This window comes from Gadus morhua, chromosome 22 (genome assembly GCF_902167405.1).
Source record: "Gadus morhua chromosome 22, gadMor3.0, whole genome shotgun sequence".
In the NCBI taxonomy this organism is placed as follows: Eukaryota; Metazoa; Chordata; class Actinopteri; order Gadiformes; family Gadidae; genus Gadus; species Gadus morhua.
Genome location: NC_044069.1, coordinates 17,492,619 through 17,509,099, shown reverse-complemented (window position 1 = coordinate 17,509,099; position 16,481 = coordinate 17,492,619). Strand labels below are relative to the sequence as shown.

Genomic DNA, 16,481 nt, shown 5'->3' with positions numbered 1-16,481 from the left:
TTTAAAGAAACTCAATTGGAAAGGGGGTATAGCTCAGTGGCAGAGCATTTGACTGCAGATCAAGAGGTCCCCAGTTCAACTCTGGGTGCCCCCAAACTGTTGTATAGAAAAATGTATTTGTCGAATGAATTTAATGTAATATCTCGCTCAGTTGATCATAGAGTGTTGTCTCTGATTTGAAAGTCAGGGTAACACGGCGCTGTTGTTTGTGTTAAATTTACTCTATGCTGTTTTGACCGAAAAACATCATCGAATTTTCAGTTTAAAGAAAATCAAAAGGAAAGTGGGTATAGCTCAGTGGCAGAGCATTTGACTGCAGATCAAGAGGTCCCCAGTTCAACTCTGGGTGCCACCAAACTGTTGTATAGAAAAATGTATTTGTCGACTGATTTTAATGTAATATCTCGCTCAGTTGATCATAGATTGTTCTCTCCAACTTGAAAGTCAGTGAAACACGGCGATGTTGTTTGTCTTGATTTTACTCAATGCTGTTTTGACAGAAAAACATCATCGAATTTTCAGTTTAAAGCAACTCAATTAGAAAGGGGGTATGGCTCGGTGGCAGAGCATTTGACTGCAGATCAAGAGGTCCCCAGTTGAACTCTGGGTGCCCCCTAACTGTTGTATACAAAAATGGATTTGTCGAATGATTTTAATATAATATCTCGCTCAGTTGATCATAGATTGTTGTCTCTAACTTGAAAGTCAGGGAAACACGGCGATGTTGTTTGTGTTAAGGGTGCTCCATGCTGTTTTGACAGAAAAACATAATACAAATTTTTAGTTTAAAGCAACCCCATTGGATAGGGGGTATGGCTCGGTGGCAGAGCATTTGACTGCAGATCAAGAGGTCCCCAGTTGAACGCTGGGTGCCCCCTAACTGTTGTATACAAAAATGTATCTGTCGACTGATTATAATGTAATATTTCGCTCAGTTGATCATAGAGTGTTGTCTCTAACTTGAAAGTCAGGGAAACACGGGGATGTTGTTTGTGTTAAGTTTACTCTATGCTGTTTTGACAGAAAAACATCATCGAATTTTCAGTTTAATGCAACTCAATTGGATAGGGGGTATAACTCAGTGGCGGAGCATTTGACTGCAGAGCAAGAGGTCCCCAGTTCAACTCTGGGTGCCCCCTAACTGATGTATACAGAATTGTATTTGTCGACCGATTTTAATGTAATATCTCGCTCAGTTGATCATAGAGTGTTGTCTTTAACTTGAAAGTCAGGGAAACACGGCGATGTTGTTTGTGTTAAGTTTACTCTATGCTGTTTTGAAAGAAATACATCGTCAAATTTTCAGTTTAAAGAAAATCAAAAGGAAAGTGGGTATAGCTCAGTGGCAGAGCATTTGACTGCAGATCAAGAGGTCCCCAGTTCAACTCTGGGTGCCCCCAAACTGTTGTATAGAAAAATGTATTTGTCGACTGATTTTAATGTAATATCTCGCTCAGTTGATCATAGATTGTTTTCTCCAACTTGAAAGTCAGTGAAACACGGCGATGTTGTTTGTCTTGATTTTACTCAATGCTGTTTTGACAGAAAAACATCATCGAATTTTCAGTTTAAAGCAACTCAATTAGAAAGGGGGTATGGCTCGGTGGCAGAGCATTTGACTGCAGATCAAGAGGTCCCCAGTTGAACTCTGGGTGCCCCCTAACTGTTGTATACAAAAATGGATTTGTCGAATGATTTTAATATAATATCTCGCTCAGTTGATCATAGATTGTTGTCTCTAACTTGAAAGTCAGGGAAACACGGCGATGTTGTTTGTGTTAAGGGTGCTCCATGCTGTTTTGACAGAAAAACATAATTGAATTTGCAGTTTAAAGCAACTCAATTGGAAAGGGGGTATAGCTCAGTGGCAGAGCTTTTGAATGCAGATCAAGAGGTCCCCAGTTCAACTCTGGCCGCCCCCTAACTGATGTATACAAAAAAGTATTTGTCGACTGCTTTTATTGTAATATCTCGCTCAGTTGATCATAGAGTGTTGTCTCTAACTTGAAAGTCAGGGAAACACGTTGATGTTGTTTGTGTTACGTTTACTCTATGCTGTTTTGACAGAAAAACATCATCGAATTTTCAGTTCAAAGAAACTTAACTGGAAAGGGGGTATAGCTCAGTGGCAGAGCATTTGACTGCAGATCAAGAGGTCCCCAGTTCAACTCTGGGTGCCCCCTATCTGGTGTATACAAAATTGTATTTGTCGACTGATTTTAATGTAAAATCTCGCTCAGATGATCATAGAGTGTTGTCTCTAACTTGAAAGTCAGGGAAACACGGGGATGTTGTTTGTGTTAAGTTTACTCTATGCTGTTTTGACAGAAAAACATCATCGAATTTTCAGTTTAATGCAACTCAATTGGAAAGGGGGTATAACTCAGTGGCAGAGCAATTGACTGCAGATCAAGAGGTCCCCTGTTCAACTCTGGGTGCCCCCTAACTGATGTATACAGAATTGTATTTGTCGACTGATTTTAATGTAATATCTCGCTCAGTTGATCATAGAGTGTTGTCTTTAACTTGAAAGTCAGGGAAACGCGGCGATGTTGTTTGTGTTAAGTTTACTCTATGCTGTTTTGAAAGAAATACATCGTCGAATTTTCAGTTTAAAGCAACTCAATTGGAAAGGGGGTATAGCTCAGTGGCAGAGCATTTGACTGTAGATCAAGAGGTCCCCAGTTCAACTCTGGGTGCCCCGTAACTGATGTATACAGAATTGTATTTGTCGACTGATTTTAATGTAATATCTCGCTCAGTTGATCATAGAGTGTTGTCTCTAACTTGAAAGTCAGGGAAACACGGGGATGTTGTTTGTGTTAAGTTTACTCTATGCTGTTTTGACAGAAAAACATCATCGAATTTTCAGTTTAAAGCAACTCAATTGGAAAGGGGGTATAACTCAGTGGCAGAGCATTTGACTGCAGATCAAGAGGTCCTCAGTTCAACTCTGGGTGCCCCGTAATTGATGTATACAGAATTGTATTTGTCGACTGATTTTAATGTAATATCTCGCTCAGTTGATCATAGAGTGTTGTCTTTAACTTGAAAGTCAGGGAAACACGGCGATGTTGTTTGTGTTAAGTTTACTCTATGCTGTTTTGAAAGAAATACATCGTCAAATTTTCAGTTTAAAGAAAATCAATTGGAAAGGGGGTATAGCTCAGTGGCAGAGCCTTTGACTGCAGATCAAGAGGTCCCCAGTTCAACTCTGGGTGCCCCCTAACTGATGTGTACAAAAATGTATTTGTCGACTGAATTTAATGTAATATTTCGCTCAGTTGATCATAGAGTGTTGTCTCTGACTTGAAAGTCAGGGAAACACGGCGATGTTGTTTGTGTTAAGTTTACTCTATGCTGTTTTGACCGAAAAACATCATCGAATTTTCAGTTTAAAGAAAATCAAATGGAAAACGGGTTTTGCTCAGTGGCAGAGCATTTGACTGCAGATCAAGAGGTCCCCAGTTCAACTCTGGGTGCCCACTAACTGTTGTATAGAAAAATGTATTTGTCAACTGATTTTAATGTTATATCTCGCTCAGTTGATCATAGATTGTTTTCTCTAACTTGAAAGTCAGTGAAACACGGCGATGTTGTTTGTCTTGATTTTACTCAATGCTGTTTTGACAGAAAAACATCATCGAATTTTCAGTTTAAAGCAATTCTTTTGGAAAGGGGGTATAGCTCAGTGGCAGTGCATTTGACCGCAGATCAAGAGGTCCCCAGTTCAACTCTGGGTTCCCCCTATCTGGTGTATACAAAAATGTATTTGTCGACTGATTTTAATGTAATATCTCGCTCAGTTGATCATAGAGTGTTGTCTCTAACTTGAAAGTCAGGGAAACACGGCGATGTTGTTTGTGTTAAGGGTGCTCCATGCTGTTTTGACAGAAAAACATAATTGAATTTTCAGTTTAAAGCAACTCAATTGGAAAGGGGGTATAGCTCAGTGACAGAGCTTTTGAATGCAGTTCAAGAGGTCCCCAGTTCAACTCTGGCCGCCCCCTAACTGATGTATACAAAGAAGTATTTGTCGGCTGCTTTTATTGTTATATCTCGCTCAGTTGATCATAGAGTGTTGTCTCTAACTTGAAAGTCAGGGAAACACAGTGATGTTGTTTGTGTTACGTTTACTCTATGCTGTTTTGACAGAAAAACATCATCGAATTTTCAGTTCAAAGAAACTTAACTGGAAAGGGGGTATAGATCAGTGGCAGAGCATTTGACTGCAGATCAAGAGGTCCCCAGTTCAACTCTGGGTGCCCCCTATCTGGTGTATACAAAAATGTATTTGTCGACTGATTTTAATGTAATATCTCGCTCAGTTGATCATAGAGTGTTGTCTCTAACTTGAAAGTCAGGGAAACACGGGGATGTTGTTTGTGTTAAGTTTACTCTATGCTGTTTTGACAGAAAAACATCATAGAATTTTCAGTTTAAAGCAACTCATTTGGAAAGGGGGTATAACTCAGTGGCAGAGCATTTGACTGCAGATCAAGAGGTCCCCAGTTCAACTCTGGGTGCCCCCTAACTGATGTATACAGAATTGTATTTGTCGACTGATTTTAATGTAATATCTCGCTCAGTTGATCATAGAGTGTTGTCTTTAACTTGAAAGTCAGGGAAACACGGCGATGTTGTTTGTGTTAAGTTTACTCTATGCTGTTTTGAAAGAAATACATCGTCAAATTTTCAGTTTAAAGAAACTCAATTGTAAAGGGGGTATAGCTCAGTGGCAGAGCCTTTGACTGCAGATCAAGAGGTCCCCAGTTCAACTCTGGGTTCCCCCTATCTGGTGTATACAAAAATGTATTTGTCGACTGATTTTAATGTAATATCTCGCTCAGTTGATCATAGAGTGTTGTCTCTAACTTGAAAGTCAGGGAAACACGGCGATGTTGTTTGTGTTAAGTTTACTCTATGCTGTTTTGAAAGAAATACATCGTCAAATTTTCAGTTTAAAGAAACTCAATTGGAAAGGGGGTATAGCTCAGTGGCAGAGCATTTGACTGCAGATCAAGAGGTCCCCAGTTCAACTCTGGGTGCCCCCAAACTGTTGTATAGAAAAATGTATTTGTCGAATGAATTTAATGTAATATCTCGCTCAGTTGATCATAGAGTGTTGTCTCTGATTTGAAAGTCAGGGTAACACGGCGCTGTTGTTTGTGTTAAATTTACTCTATGCTGTTTTGACCGAAAAACATCATCGAATTTTCAGTTTAAAGAAAATCAAAAGGAAAGTGGGTATAGCTCAGTGGCAGAGCATTTGACTGCAGATCAAGAGGTCCCCAGTTCAACTCTGGGTGCCCCCAAACTGTTGTATAGAAAAATGTATTTGTCGACTGATTTTAATGTAATATCTCGCTCAGTTGATCATAGATTGTTTTCTCCAACTTGAAAGTCAGTGAAACACGGCGATGTTGTTTGTCTTGATTTTACTCAATGCTGTTTTGACAGAAAAACATCATCGAATTTTCAGTTTAAAGCAACTCAATTAGAAAGGGGGTATGGCTCGGTGGCAGAGCATTTGACTGCAGATCAAGAGGTCCCCAGTTGAACTCTGGGTGCCCCCTAACTGTTGTATACAAAAATGGATTTGTCGAATGATTTTAATATAATATCTCGCTCAGTTGATCATAGATTGTTGTCTCTAACTTGAAAGTCAGGGAAACACGGCGATGTTGTTTGTGTTAAGGGTGCTCCATGCTGTTTTGACAGAAAAACATAATTGAATTTGCAGTTTAAAGCAACTCAATTGGAAAGGGGGTATAGCTCAGTGGCAGAGCTTTTGAATGCAGATCAAGAGGTCCCCAGTTCAACTCTGGCCGCCCCCTAACTGATGTATACAAAAAAGTATTTGTCGACTGCTTTTATTGTAATATCTCGCTCAGTTGATCATAGAGTGTTGTCTCTAACTTGAAAGTCAGGGAAACACGTTGATGTTGTTTGTGTTACGTTTACTCTATGCTGTTTTGACAGAAAAACATCATCGAATTTTCAGTTCAAAGAAACTTAACTGGAAAGGGGGTATAGCTCAGTGGCAGAGCATTTGACTGCAGATCAAGAGGTCCCCAGTTCAACTCTGGGTGCCCCCTATCTGGTGTATACAAAATTGTATTTGTCGACTGATTTTAATGTAAAATCTCGCTCAGATGATCATAGAGTGTTGTCTCTAACTTGAAAGTCAGGGAAACACGGGGATGTTGTTTGTGTTAAGTTTACTCTATGCTGTTTTGACAGAAAAACATCATCGAATTTTCAGTTTAATGCAACTCAATTGGAAAGGGGGTATAACTCAGTAGCAGAGCATTTGACTGCAGATCAAGAGGTCCCCTGTTCAACTCTGGGTGCCCCCTAACTGATGTATACAGAATTGTATTTGTCGACTGATTTTAATGTAATATCTCGCTCAGTTGATCATAGAGTGTTGTCTTTAACTTGAAAGTCAGGGAAACGCGGCGATGTTGTTTGTGTTAAGTTTACTCTATGCTGTTTTGAAAGAAATACATCGTCGAATTTTCAGTTTAAAGCAACTCAATTGGAAAGGGGGTATAGCTCAGTGGCAGAGCATTTGACTGTAGATCAAGAGGTCCCCAGTTCAACTCTGGGTGCCCCGTAACTGATGTATACAGAATTGTATTTGTCGACTGATTTTAATGTAATATCTCGCTCAGTTGATCATAGAGTGTTGTCTCTAACTTGAAAGTCAGGGAAACACGGGGATGTTGTTTGTGTTAAGTTTACTCTATGCTGTTTTGACAGAAAAACATCATCGAATTTTCAGTTTAAAGCAACTCAATTGGAAAGGGGGTATAACTCAGTGGCAGAGCATTTGACTGCAGATCAAGAGGTCCTCAGTTCAACTCTGGGTGCCCCGTAATTGATGTATACAGAATTGTATTTGTCGACTGATTTTAATGTAATATCTCGCTCAGTTGATCATAGAGTGTTGTCTTTAACTTGAAAGTCAGGGAAACACGGCGATGTTGTTTGTGTTAAGTTTACTCTATGCTGTTTTGAAAGAAATACATCGTCAAATTTTCAGTTTAAAGAAAATCAATTGGAAAGGGGGTATAGCTCAGTGGCAGAGCCATTGACTGCAGATCATGAGGTCCCCAGTTCAACTCTGGGTGCCCCCTAACTGATGTGTACAAAAATGTATTTGTCGACTGAATTTAATGTAATATTTCGCTCAGTTGATCATAGAGTGTTGTCTCTGACTTGAAAGTCAGGGAAACACGGCGATGTTGTTTGTGTTAAGTTTACTCTATGCTGTTTTGACCGAAAAACATAATTGAATTTTCAGTTTAAAGCAACTCAATTGGAAAGGGGGTATAGCTCAGTGACAGAGCTTTTGAATGCAGTTCAAGAGGTCCCCAGTTCAACTCTGGCCGCCCCCTAACTGATGTATACAAAGAAGTATTTGTCGGCTGCTTTTATTGTTATATCTCGCTCAGTTGATCATAGAGTGTTGTCTCTAACTTGAAAGTCAGGGAAACACAGTGATGTTGTTTGTGTTACGTTTACTCTATGCTGTTTTGACAGAAAAACATCATCGAATTTTCAGTTCAAAGAAACTTAACTGGAAAGGGGGTATAGATCAGTGGCAGAGCATTTGACTGCAGATCAAGAGGTCCCTAGTTCAACTCTGGGTGCCCCCTATCTGGTGTATACAAAAATGTATTTGTCGACTGATTTTAATGTAATATCTCGCTCAGTTGATCATAGAGTGTTGTCTCTAACTTGAAAGTCAGGGAAACACGGGGATGTTGTTTGTGTTAAGTTTACTCTATGCTGTTTTGACAGAAAAACATCATAGAATTTTCAGTTTAAAGCAACTCATTTGGAACGGGGGTATAACTCAGTGGCAGAGCATTTGACTGCAGATCAAGAGGTCCCCAGTTCAACTCTGGGTGCCCCCAAACTGTTGTATAGAAAAATGTATTTGTCGAATGAATTTAATGTAATATCTCGCTCAGTTGATCATAGAGTGTTGTCTCTGATTTGAAAGTCAGGGTAACACGGCGCTGTTGTTTGTGTTAAATTTACTCTATGCTGTTTTGACCGAAAAACATCATCGAATTTTCAGTTTAAAGAAAATCAAAAGGAAAGTGGGTATAGCTCAGTGGCAGAGCATTTGACTGCAGATCAAGAGGTCCCCAGTTCAACTCTGGGTGCCCCCAAACTGTTGTATAGAAAAATGTATTTGTCGACTGATTTTAATGTAATATCTCGCTCAGTTGATCATAGATTGTTTTCTCCAACTTGAAAGTCAGTGAAACACGGCGATGTTGTTTGTCTTGATTTTACTCAATGCTGTTTTGACAGAAAAACATCATCGAATTTTCAGTTTAAAGCAACTCAATTAGAAAGGGGGTATGGCTCGGTGGCAGAGCATTTGACTGCAGATCAAGAGGTCCCCAGTTGAACTCTGGGTGCCCCCTAACTGTTGTATACAAAAATGGATTTGTCGAATGATTTTAATATAATATCTCGCTCAGTTGATCATAGATTGTTGTCTCTAACTTGAAAGTCAGGGAAACACGGCGATGTTGTTTGTGTTAAGGGTGCTCCATGCTGTTTTGACAGAAAAACATAATTGAATTTGCAGTTTAAAGCAACTCAATTGGAAAGGGGGTATAGCTCAGTGGCAGAGCTTTTGAATGCAGATCAAGAGGTCCCCAGTTCAACTCTGGCCGCCCCCTAACTGATGTATACAAAAAAGTATTTGTCGACTGCTTTTATTGTAATATCTCGCTCAGTTGATCATAGAGTGTTGTCTCTAACTTGAAAGTCAGGGAAACACGTTGATGTTGTTTGTGTTACGTTTACTCTATGCTGTTTTGACAGAAAAACATCATCGAATTTTCAGTTCAAAGAAACTTAACTGGAAAGGGGGTATAGCTCAGTGGCAGAGCATTTGACTGCAGATCAAGAGGTCCCCAGTTCAACTCTGGGTGCCCCCTATCTGGTGTATACAAAATTGTATTTGTCGACTGATTTTAATGTAAAATCTCGCTCAGATGATCATAGAGTGTTGTCTCTAACTTGAAAGTCAGGGAAACACGGGGATGTTGTTTGTGTTAAGTTTACTCTATGCTGTTTTGACAGAAAAACATCATCGAATTTTCAGTTTAATGCAACTCAATTGGAAAGGGGGTATAACTCAGTAGCAGAGCATTTGACTGCAGATCAAGAGGTCCCCTGTTCAACTCTGGGTGCCCCCTAACTGATGTATACAGAATTGTATTTGTCGACTGATTTTAATGTAATATCTCGCTCAGTTGATCATAGAGTGTTGTCTTTAACTTGAAAGTCAGGGAAACGCGGCGATGTTGTTTGTGTTAAGTTTACTCTATGCTGTTTTGAAAGAAATACATCGTCGAATTTTCAGTTTAAAGCAACTCAATTGGAAAGGGGGTATAGCTCAGTGGCAGAGCATTTGACTGTAGATCAAGAGGTCCCCAGTTCAACTCTGGGTGCCCCGTAACTGATGTATACAGAATTGTATTTGTCGACTGATTTTAATGTAATATCTCGCTCAGTTGATCATAGAGTGTTGTCTCTAACTTGAAAGTCAGGGAAACACGGGGATGTTGTTTGTGTTAAGTTTACTCTATGCTGTTTTGACAGAAAAACATCATCGAATTTTCAGTTTAAAGCAACTCAATTGGAAAGGGGGTATAACTCAGTGGCAGAGCATTTGACTGCAGATCAAGAGGTCCTCAGTTCAACTCTGGGTGCCCCGTAATTGATGTATACAGAATTGTATTTGTCGACTGATTTTAATGTAATATCTCGCTCAGTTGATCATAGAGTGTTGTCTTTAACTTGAAAGTCAGGGAAACACGGCGATGTTGTTTGTGTTAAGTTTACTCTATGCTGTTTTGAAAGAAATACATCGTCAAATTTTCAGTTTAAAGAAAATCAATTGGAAAGGGGGTATAGCTCAGTGGCAGAGCCATTGACTGCAGATCATGAGGTCCCCAGTTCAACTCTGGGTGCCCCCTAACTGATGTGTACAAAAATGTATTTGTCGACTGAATTTAATGTAATATTTCGCTCAGTTGATCATAGAGTGTTGTCTCTGACTTGAAAGTCAGGGAAACACGGCGATGTTGTTTGTGTTAAGTTTACTCTATGCTGTTTTGACCGAAAAACATAATTGAATTTTCAGTTTAAAGCAACTCAATTGGAAAGGGGGTATAGCTCAGTGACAGAGCTTTTGAATGCAGTTCAAGAGGTCCCCAGTTCAACTCTGGCCGCCCCCTAACTGATGTATACAAAGAAGTATTTGTCGGCTGCTTTTATTGTTATATCTCGCTCAGTTGATCATAGAGTGTTGTCTCTAACTTGAAAGTCAGGGAAACACAGTGATGTTGTTTGTGTTACGTTTACTCTATGCTGTTTTGACAGAAAAACATCATCGAATTTTCAGTTCAAAGAAACTTAACTGGAAAGGGGGTATAGATCAGTGGCAGAGCATTTGACTGCAGATCAAGAGGTCCCTAGTTCAACTCTGGGTGCCCCCTATCTGGTGTATACAAAAATGTATTTGTCGACTGATTTTAATGTAATATCTCGCTCAGTTGATCATAGAGTGTTGTCTCTAACTTGAAAGTCAGGGAAACACGGGGATGTTGTTTGTGTTAAGTTTACTCTATGCTGTTTTGACAGAAAAACATCATAGAATTTTCAGTTTAAAGCAACTCATTTGGAACGGGGGTATAACTCAGTGGCAGAGCATTTGACTGCAGATCAAGAGGTCCCCAGTTCAACTCTGGGTGCCCCCTAACTGATGTATACAGAATTGTATTTGTCGACTGATTTTAATGTAATATCTCGCTCAGTTGATCATAGAGTGTTGTCTTTAACTTGAAAGTCAGGGAAACACGGCGATGTTGTTTGTGTTAAGTTTACTCTATGCTGTTTTGAAAGAAATACATCGTCAAATTTTCAGTTTAAAGAAACTCAATTGTAAAGGGGGTATAGCTCAGTGGCAGAGCCTTTGACTGCAGATCAAGAGGTCCCCAGTTCAACTCTGGGTGCCCCCTAACTGATGTATACAAGAATGTATTTGTCGACTGAATTTAATGTAATATCTTGCTCAGTTGATCATAGAGTGTTGTCTCTGATTTGGAAGTCAGGGTAACACGGCGATGTTGTTTGTGTTAAATTTACTCTATGCTGTTTTGACCGAAAAACATCATCGAATTTTCAGTTTAAAGAAAATCAAATGCAAAGGGGGTATAGCTCAGTGGCAGAGCATTTGACTGCAGATCAAGAGGTCCCCAGTTCAACTCTGGGTGCCCCCTAACTGTTGTATAGAAAAATGTATTTGTCGACTGATTTTAATGTAATACCTCGCTCAGTTGATCATAGATTGTTTTCTCTAACTTGAAAGTCAGTGAAACACGGCGATGTTGTTTGTCTTGATTTTACTCAATGCTGTTTTGACAGAAAAACATCATCGAATTTTCAGTTTAAAGCAACTCAATTGGAAAGGGGGTATAGCTCAGTGGCAGAGCTTTTGAATGCAGTTCAAGAGGTCCCCAGTTCAACTCTGGCCGCCCCCTAACTGATGTATACAAAGAAGTATTTGTCAGCTGCTTTTATTGTAATATCTCGCTCAGTTGATCATAGAGTGTTGTCTCTAACTTGAAAGTCAGGGAAACACGGTGATGTTGTTTGTGTTACGTTTACTCTATGCTGTTTTGACAGAAAAACATCATCGAATTTTCAGTTCAAAGAAACTTAACTGGAAAGGGGGTATAGATCAGTGGCAGAGCATTTGACTGCAGATCAAGATGTCCCCAGTTCAACTCTGGGTGCCCCCTATCTGGTGGATACAAAAATGTATTTGTCGACTCATTTTAATGTAATATCTCGCTCAGTTGATCATAGAGTGTTGTCTCTAACTTGAAAGTCAGGGAAACACGGGGATGTTGTTTGTGTTAAGTTTACTCTATGCTGTTTTGACAGAAAAACATCATCGAATTTTCAGTTTAAAGCAACTCAATTGGAAAGGGGGTATAACTCAGTGGCAGAGCATTTGACTGCAGATCAAGAGGTCCCCAGTTCAACTCTGGGTGCCCCCTAACTGATGTATACAGAATTGTATTTGTCGACTGATTTTAATGTAATATCTCGCTCAGTTGATCATAGAGTGTTGTCTTTAACTTGAAAGTCAGGGAAACACGGCAATGTTGTTTGTGTTAAGTTTACTCTATGCTGTTTTGAAAGAAATACATCGTCAAATTTTCAGTTTAAAGAAACTTAACTGGAAAGGGGGTATAGATCAGTGGCAGAGCATTTGACTGCAGATCAAGAGGTCCCCAGTTCAACTCTGGGTGCCCCTTATCTGGTGTATACAAAAATGTATTTGTCGACTGAATTTAATGTAATATCTTGCTCAGTTGATCATAGAGTGTTGTCTCTGACTTGAAAGTCAGGGAAACACGGCGATGTTGTTTGTGTTAAGTTTACTCTATGCTGTTTTGACCGAAAAACATCATCGAATTTTCAGTTTAAAGAAAATCAAATGGAAAACGGGTTTTGCTCAGTGGCAGAGCATTTGACTGCAGATCAAGAGGTCCCCAGTTCAACTCTGGGTGCCCCCTAACTGTTGTATAGAAAAATGTATTTCTCAACTGATTTTAATGTTATATCTCGCTCAGTTGATCATAGATTGTTTTCTCTAACTTGAAAGTCAGTGAAACACGGCGATGTTGTTTGTCTTGATTTTACTCAATGCTGTTTTGACAGAAAAACATCATCGAATTTTCAGTTTAAAGCAACTCATTTGGAAAGGGGGTATAGCTCAGTGGCAGTGCATTTGACTGCAGATCAAGAGGTCCCCAGTTCAACTCTGGGTGCCCCCTAACTGATGTATACAAATATGTATTTGTCGACTAATTTTAATGTAATATCTCGCTCAGTTGATCGAAGAGTGTTGTCTCTAACTTGAAAGTCAGGGAAACACGGCGGTGTTCTTTGTGTTAAGTTTACTCTATGCTGTTTTGACAGAAAAACATCATCGAATTTTCAGTTTAAAGAAAATCGAATGGGAAGGGGGTATAGCTCAGTGGCAGACCATTTGACTGCAGATCAAGAGGTCCCCAGTTCAACTCTGGGTGCCCCCTAACTGATGTTTACAAAAATGTATTTGTCGACTGCATGTAATGTAATATCTCGCTCAGTTGATCAAAGAGTGTTGTCTCTAACTTGAAAGTCAGGGAAACACAGCGATGTTGTTTGCGTTAAGTTTAGTCTATGCTGTTTTGACAGAAAAACATCATCGAATTTTCAGTTCATGGCAAGTCAAGTGGAAACGGGGTTTAGCTCAGTGGCAGAGCATTTGACGGCAAATATGTAGTTGTCGACTGATTTTAATGTAATAGTGGCAGAGCCTTTGACTGCAGATGAAGAGGTCCCCAGTTCAACTCTGGGTGCCCCATAACTGAAGTTTACAATAATGTATAATTCAAGAGGTCCCCAGTTCAACTCTGGTTGCCCCCTAACTGATGTATACAATAATGAATAATATCTCGCTCAGTTGATCATAGATTGTTGTCTCTAACTTGAAAGTCAGGGAAACACGGCAATGTTGTTTGGGTTAATTTTAGTCTATGCTGTTTTGACAGAAAAACATCATCAAATTTTCAGTTCATGGCAAATGAAGTGGATAGGGGGTATAGCACATTGGCACAGCAATTGACTGCAGATCAAGAGGTCCCTAGTACAACTCTGGGTGCCCCCTAACTGATGTATACAAATTTGTATTGTTGATTGAAATTAACGTAATATCTCGCTCAGTTGATCATAGATTGTTGTCTCTAACTTGAAAGTCAGGGAAATACGGCGTTGTTGTTTGTGGTAAGATTTCTCGATGCTGTTTTGACAGAAAAACATAATTGAAACTTAAGTTTAAAGCAATTCAATTGGATTGGGGGTATAGCTCAGTGGCAGAGCATTTGACTGCAGATCAATAGGTCCCCAGTGCAACTCTGGGTGCCCCCTAACTGATGTATAGAGAAATATATTTGTCGACTGATTTTAATGTAATATCTCGCTCAGTTGATCATAGAGTGTTGTCTCTAACTTGAAAGTCAGGGAAACACAGCAATGTTGTTTGGGTTAATTTTAGTCTATGCTGTTTTGACAGAAAAACATCAAATTTTCAGTTCATGGCAAATCAAGTGGAAAGGGGGTATAGCACATTGGCAGAGCAATTGACTGCAGATCAAGAGGTTCCCAGTACAACTCTGGGTGCCCCCTAACTGATGTATACAAATTTGTATTGTTGATTGAAATTAACGTAATATCTTGCTCAGTTGATCATAGATTGTTGTCTCTAACTTGAAAGTCAGGGAAACACGGCGTTGTTGTTTGTGGTGAAATTTCTCGATGCTGTTTTGACAGAAAAACATAATTGAAACTTAAGTTTAAAGCAATTCAATTGGATTGGGGGTATAGCTCAGTGGCAGAGTATTTGACTGCAGATCAAGAGGTCCCCAGTGCAACTCTGGGTGCCCCCTAACTCATGTATAGAAAAAAGTATTTGTCGACTGATTTTAATTTAATATCTCGCTCAGTTGATCATAGAGTGTTGTCTCTAACTTGAAAGTCAGGGAAACACGGCGATGTTGTTTGTCTTAAGTTTACTCCATGCTGTTTTGACAGAAAAACATCATTGAATTTTCAGTTTAAAGCAAATCAATTGGGAAGGGGGTATTGCTCAGTGGCAGAGCGTTTGACTGCAGATCAAGAGGTCCCCAGTTCAACTCTGGGTGCCCCCTATCTGGTGTATACAAAAATGTATTTGTCGACTGATTTTAATGTAATATCTCACTCAGTTGATCATAGAGTGTTGTCTCTAACTTGAAAGTCAGGGAAACACGGCGATGTTGTTTGTGTTAGGTTTACTCTATGCTGTTTTGACAGAAAAACATCATCGAATTTTCAGTTTAAAGAAACTCAACTGGAAAGGGGGTATAGCTCAGTGGCAGAGCATTTCACTGCAGATCAAGCGGTCCCCAGTTCAACTCTGGGTGCCTCTTAACTGATGTATACAAAAATGTATTTGTCGAATGATTTTAATGTAATATCTCGCTCAGTTGATCATAGAGTGTTGTCTCTAACTTGAAAGTCAGGGAAACACGGGGATGTTGTTTGTGTTAAGTTTACTCTATGCCGTTTTGACAGAAAAACATCATCGAATTTTCAGTTTAAAGAAAATCAAATGGAAAGGGGGTATAGCTCAGTGGCAGAGCATTTGACTGCAGATCAAGAGGTCCCCAGTTCAAGTCTGGGTGCCCCCTAACTGATGTATACAAAAATGTATTTGCCGACAGAATTTAATGTAATATCTCGCTCAGTTGATCATAGATTGTTGTCTCTAACTTGAAAGTCAGGGAAACACGGTGATGTTGTTTGTGTTAAGTTTAGTCTATGCTGTTTTGAAAGAAAAACATCATCTCATTTTCAGTTCATGGCAACTCAATTGGAAAGGGGGTATAGCTCAGTGGCAGAGCATTTGACTGCAGATCAAGAGGTCCCCAGTTCAACTCTGGGTGCCCCCTGACATATATATTTTAAAGTGTCTCAATTTTAAATACTATCAAGCTCAGTTTACCATTGATTGTTGTATCTAACTTGAAACACAGGGACTTTGTTTGTGTTAAGAGCTATGCTTCTATGACAGAAAAACCTCATGGCATTTCTGGTCTAAATTCACTAAATTGGAATGGGGGTATAGCTCAGTGACAGAGCATTTGACTGCAGATCAAGAGGTCCCCATGTTTCCCCTATGAAATATAAACTACAATGAAAGCTTTCTGGGACTATCGTCCAATTAATATCTGGCTCAAGTGAACAATTTAAAATTGCTGTAAACTTGAGTTAAGCTTAGTGAATTAGGGTTCACGTAGGACCCGACAATAATCCTAGATATAAAATAATCTTAGATATAAACGTTTCAAACTCATTTCAATTTTTTAATTCTTCCTATTTTGTCTTGTGATGCATTTCTTCATTATCCATTTTTTTTCTTTTGTTTTGTGTGGTTGTTTTCATCTCCCTTAAAAATCAAAGGCTGCAATACAATGTTTTTCTTTAAACTTTGTATTATATCTGTGCTTTTAAACATGCATGCCAATTGGTATGCGTTAAAAAAAATAAAATGACTCCCATTCATCTCCCGGGCTCCGTAGGTTACTGTGGATTTCTACACTTACATGTTAACCAGGCATTTTCTACAGTGCTGGTATTTTCTATAGTAGTCCATTTATAACCGTGATTTCTACAATTCTAATTGATTACTATTTTTAGGCATATCACAGACTAGTAGTATACTGTGACAAATATTCAATAATTAAGTGCAGAATCACAGTAAATTACTGTGGATTTCTCTACCCTATATTTTTTACTGACTTATTGTATTTTATATTATTGCCTATCGCAACATTTCATTGATTTCT

The 16,481-nt window shown here is 39.2% G+C and overlaps 22 non-coding genes across 22 annotated transcripts; all 22 read left to right on the top strand.

Moving 5' to 3' along the window:
• Positions 1 to 22: 22 nt before the first annotated feature.
• trnac-gca (transfer RNA cysteine (anticodon GCA)) lies at positions 23 to 94 on the top strand. Its single transcript has one exon. It is a non-coding gene; the product is annotated as a tRNA-Cys (tRNA).
• Positions 95 to 1,328: 1,234 nt separating this feature from the next.
• Positions 1,329 to 1,400, top strand: trnac-gca (transfer RNA cysteine (anticodon GCA)). The gene has a single exon. It is a non-coding gene; the product is annotated as a tRNA-Cys (tRNA).
• Positions 1,401 to 2,111: 711 nt separating this feature from the next.
• trnac-gca (transfer RNA cysteine (anticodon GCA)) lies at positions 2,112 to 2,183 on the top strand. Its single transcript has one exon. It is a non-coding gene; the product is annotated as a tRNA-Cys (tRNA).
• A 972-nt stretch (positions 2,184 to 3,155) lies between these two features.
• trnac-gca (transfer RNA cysteine (anticodon GCA)) lies at positions 3,156 to 3,227 on the top strand. The gene has a single exon. It is a non-coding gene; the product is annotated as a tRNA-Cys (tRNA).
• Positions 3,228 to 4,199: 972 nt separating this feature from the next.
• trnac-gca (transfer RNA cysteine (anticodon GCA)) lies at positions 4,200 to 4,271 on the top strand. The gene has a single exon. It is a non-coding gene; the product is annotated as a tRNA-Cys (tRNA).
• A 189-nt stretch (positions 4,272 to 4,460) lies between these two features.
• On the top strand, positions 4,461 to 4,532 carry trnac-gca (transfer RNA cysteine (anticodon GCA)). Its single transcript has one exon. It is a non-coding gene; the product is annotated as a tRNA-Cys (tRNA).
• Positions 4,533 to 4,721: 189 nt separating this feature from the next.
• trnac-gca (transfer RNA cysteine (anticodon GCA)) lies at positions 4,722 to 4,793 on the top strand. The gene has a single exon. It is a non-coding gene; the product is annotated as a tRNA-Cys (tRNA).
• A 189-nt stretch (positions 4,794 to 4,982) lies between these two features.
• On the top strand, positions 4,983 to 5,054 carry trnac-gca (transfer RNA cysteine (anticodon GCA)). The gene has a single exon. It is a non-coding gene; the product is annotated as a tRNA-Cys (tRNA).
• A 189-nt stretch (positions 5,055 to 5,243) lies between these two features.
• On the top strand, positions 5,244 to 5,315 carry trnac-gca (transfer RNA cysteine (anticodon GCA)). The gene has a single exon. It is a non-coding gene; the product is annotated as a tRNA-Cys (tRNA).
• Positions 5,316 to 6,026: 711 nt separating this feature from the next.
• On the top strand, positions 6,027 to 6,098 carry trnac-gca (transfer RNA cysteine (anticodon GCA)). Its single transcript has one exon. It is a non-coding gene; the product is annotated as a tRNA-Cys (tRNA).
• Positions 6,099 to 7,853: 1,755 nt separating this feature from the next.
• trnac-gca (transfer RNA cysteine (anticodon GCA)) lies at positions 7,854 to 7,925 on the top strand. The gene has a single exon. It is a non-coding gene; the product is annotated as a tRNA-Cys (tRNA).
• A 189-nt stretch (positions 7,926 to 8,114) lies between these two features.
• Positions 8,115 to 8,186, top strand: trnac-gca (transfer RNA cysteine (anticodon GCA)). The gene has a single exon. It is a non-coding gene; the product is annotated as a tRNA-Cys (tRNA).
• Positions 8,187 to 8,897: 711 nt separating this feature from the next.
• On the top strand, positions 8,898 to 8,969 carry trnac-gca (transfer RNA cysteine (anticodon GCA)). Its single transcript has one exon. It is a non-coding gene; the product is annotated as a tRNA-Cys (tRNA).
• A 1,755-nt stretch (positions 8,970 to 10,724) lies between these two features.
• On the top strand, positions 10,725 to 10,796 carry trnac-gca (transfer RNA cysteine (anticodon GCA)). The gene has a single exon. It is a non-coding gene; the product is annotated as a tRNA-Cys (tRNA).
• A 189-nt stretch (positions 10,797 to 10,985) lies between these two features.
• On the top strand, positions 10,986 to 11,057 carry trnac-gca (transfer RNA cysteine (anticodon GCA)). Its single transcript has one exon. It is a non-coding gene; the product is annotated as a tRNA-Cys (tRNA).
• A 189-nt stretch (positions 11,058 to 11,246) lies between these two features.
• On the top strand, positions 11,247 to 11,318 carry trnac-gca (transfer RNA cysteine (anticodon GCA)). The gene has a single exon. It is a non-coding gene; the product is annotated as a tRNA-Cys (tRNA).
• Positions 11,319 to 12,029: 711 nt separating this feature from the next.
• On the top strand, positions 12,030 to 12,101 carry trnac-gca (transfer RNA cysteine (anticodon GCA)). The gene has a single exon. It is a non-coding gene; the product is annotated as a tRNA-Cys (tRNA).
• A 711-nt stretch (positions 12,102 to 12,812) lies between these two features.
• On the top strand, positions 12,813 to 12,884 carry trnac-gca (transfer RNA cysteine (anticodon GCA)). Its single transcript has one exon. It is a non-coding gene; the product is annotated as a tRNA-Cys (tRNA).
• A 189-nt stretch (positions 12,885 to 13,073) lies between these two features.
• On the top strand, positions 13,074 to 13,145 carry trnac-gca (transfer RNA cysteine (anticodon GCA)). Its single transcript has one exon. It is a non-coding gene; the product is annotated as a tRNA-Cys (tRNA).
• A 1,584-nt stretch (positions 13,146 to 14,729) lies between these two features.
• trnac-gca (transfer RNA cysteine (anticodon GCA)) lies at positions 14,730 to 14,801 on the top strand. Its single transcript has one exon. It is a non-coding gene; the product is annotated as a tRNA-Cys (tRNA).
• A 450-nt stretch (positions 14,802 to 15,251) lies between these two features.
• Positions 15,252 to 15,323, top strand: trnac-gca (transfer RNA cysteine (anticodon GCA)). The gene has a single exon. It is a non-coding gene; the product is annotated as a tRNA-Cys (tRNA).
• A 189-nt stretch (positions 15,324 to 15,512) lies between these two features.
• trnac-gca (transfer RNA cysteine (anticodon GCA)) lies at positions 15,513 to 15,584 on the top strand. The gene has a single exon. It is a non-coding gene; the product is annotated as a tRNA-Cys (tRNA).
• Positions 15,585 to 16,481: the final 897 nt, after the last annotated feature.